The following is a 2,500-nucleotide window of genomic DNA, read 5'->3' as shown; positions in this document are numbered from 1 at the left end:
ATACATTTACCAGTCTTATTATCTTATGCTTCACGTATTCCAACCTTGATTTGATAGATGGATCTTCCATTCCACCGTCGCTTCTGATTGCTCCGCTGTGAATGAATTACCTTTAATACCCAGTACAAGGCTGCGATCAAGACACTTCTCTTTTTGTGAATGGTAGAGGCGTTGATCAGTAGGCCAGCAGTTGGCATAAGGACCTAAAAACACCTTAGTTGGATTTAATGATGGTTTATGCCTTGGGATTATCCACTGCTGGGAGCCATCTGGACGGGAATTTTGCCCCAGTAATTTTGACATGAAGTTAACCTGCCTGGACATCCGTTTAACGACGAGAAAGGAAGCTAAGAAATTCGATGATAAACCAGACTTAGATATTTTTGATAATAAAGTTTTTGAACCCAGATCTAAATAGAGTTGATAACTCATTTTTAAAAGAAAAAAAACATTTTTGAGCTCCTGAGCCCTTTTTAAGGAAGCTCCGCCTTTTTTTTTTTTTTTTTTTTTTTACTTTTTAATTGTAATATTTAAGAGGGGGCCTATTTTGTAAATACCTTTAACATTTCTCGAGTTTTGTTCCGAATTAATGAGCGCTAAGTCTGATTGGCTGTGTTACTAGCTTATGTGACTAAGGCAGCATGGCAGCATGTTAACTTCATGAAGCAAAATGGATTGATACACCGGTCTAGACAATAGATTGAACCTAGTGTATATTCTAGAAATCCGTATGTAATGAGCACTTGGAACGTGTCTAGACATACAGATGCTAAGCCCTATTTCTCTTAGTGTTACAAAACTTAAAAGCATTTCTGTAAAGGCGGGGAGGTCGGCCCCTTAAATCACGTAGGAAGGTGCTGTCTTAGAGCTTCTTCGGCGCCTCTAGGAACCTAGGTTATCTCGCCCGCCGCTAGTATTCCCGAATGGTGTCCTCGGAGGCCTCGTGACACTAAAGGATGCTCTTCTGAGACTCGCTGTATACCCTGAGACCCGCGGCTCTGCTCCTGGGACCTAGGGTGTACCTCGAAACTCAAGGGTGCATTCCTTAGACTCGATGGGGACAGGATATTCTTCGTGAAGCTAGTGTGCACCTTGGCTCGCGAACTCTAAGCGCCTGATGTATACTCCTGGAAGCTCGAGTGTACCAAAGGTAGCTGAGGTACAAGCGAGGACTCTATAATGTACTTTTGGGAACTAGAGTGTTCTCTGGGACCCTAGAGAGCGCCCCACTGCTAGTTAAAGAGATTAGTCAACCTGTCTTGTGATCGACCAATGAGTGATTCATAATGTATGTACCATAGATAACTTAGAGAGAGATTCGAGGCTGTTCGTAGAACCGAAGGATATACTTGCAGGGTATATCGTAGATATACCGCAAGCTAGGGTAGATTACCACTCGAGGGCCCTCCTGGTGGTCGGCTCGGTGATCTATTGCTATCTATTATCTAGACCCGGAAGTAAATACTGCATGTCCAGTTTTGTACACTATTGTTTACTTTATGATCATGTGCACAAAGTTTGATAACAAGGGTGACGTAGAACGCCCGCACCATTGCCCACACTACGTTTACTACCTCGTCTTCGGGTAGTTTTGTTGACGATGATGATGATTGGTGATGATGAAATGATGATGGTGATGATGAGTTGTACATGAACAGAACGACGCAAACAAGCGCTTTCACACAATAGACGGATTAAGAAACCAGACACAGTCAGTAGCAAGATAACGACATGCTTTCACCACAGACAACCAACTGGCAACGTTATGGCGTCACGGCAGGTGGCCACTCCATTCCCTGCGGTGCCAGATGCCTTGACACTCGCGAGGTGTTCGGTGTCTGGTGCCGAGAGCGAACTCGAGTCTCTCTGCTTGACGTGATGCCTATAGTCATTCGAAAGGGCTCTCACATGACAAATATCACCGACAGCAACTAACGCTTATCGACTTCGTACACATACCAAAACAGGATGGATTATCCGTGTGTGATTCTCCCTCCTCCTAATTCATTATCCTTCGATTTCACTCGCCATTAGTAACCCTCATTATTCATGTTTTATTCATTCTCTTTCCGTCTCGTCTGTCTCTTTCCCCGTCCCTTACTCATTCTTGTCTCCCATCACTCTCCTTCTTCTATTACTTGTATCCCCATTCGCCCTCTTTCGCTTTCACTTGTTTTATCAATCTTCGTTACCTTACATCACACTCTGTCACACTCCTTTGTTTTTATTATTTTCCCTCGCTTACTGTTGTTTCAGAACTTCCAGATCATTCTCTCTCTCTCTCTCTCTCTCTCTCTCTCTCTCTCTCTCTCTCTCTCTCTCTCTCTCTCTCTCTCTCTCTCTCTCTCTCTCTCTCTCTCTCTCTCTCTCTCTCTCTCTCTCTCTCTCTCTCTCTCTCTCTCTCTCTCTCTCTCTCTCTCTCTCTCTCTCTCTCTCTCTCTCTCGCACGTTTTCTTCTTCTCTTTATCACTTTCCCTTACTCTCTGTTTTTTCCTATCTC

The 2,500-nt window shown here is 43.9% G+C and overlaps 1 protein-coding gene across 7 annotated transcripts in view; it reads left to right on the top strand.

The window, feature by feature from the left end:
• The window catches only part of LOC125033350 (protein unc-13 homolog A-like), a 422,716-nt gene that overhangs the window by 370,136 nt on the left and 50,080 nt on the right, over positions 1 to 2,500 (top strand). The gene's annotated exons all lie outside the window — the stretch shown is intronic.

The sequence above is a fragment of the Penaeus chinensis genome, chromosome 16, assembly GCF_019202785.1.
Source record: "Penaeus chinensis breed Huanghai No. 1 chromosome 16, ASM1920278v2, whole genome shotgun sequence".
Classification (NCBI taxonomy): Eukaryota; Metazoa; Arthropoda; class Malacostraca; order Decapoda; family Penaeidae; genus Penaeus; species Penaeus chinensis.
The sequence above is the reverse complement of the archived record's forward strand: the minus strand, read 5'-3'. Positions and strand labels throughout refer to the sequence as shown.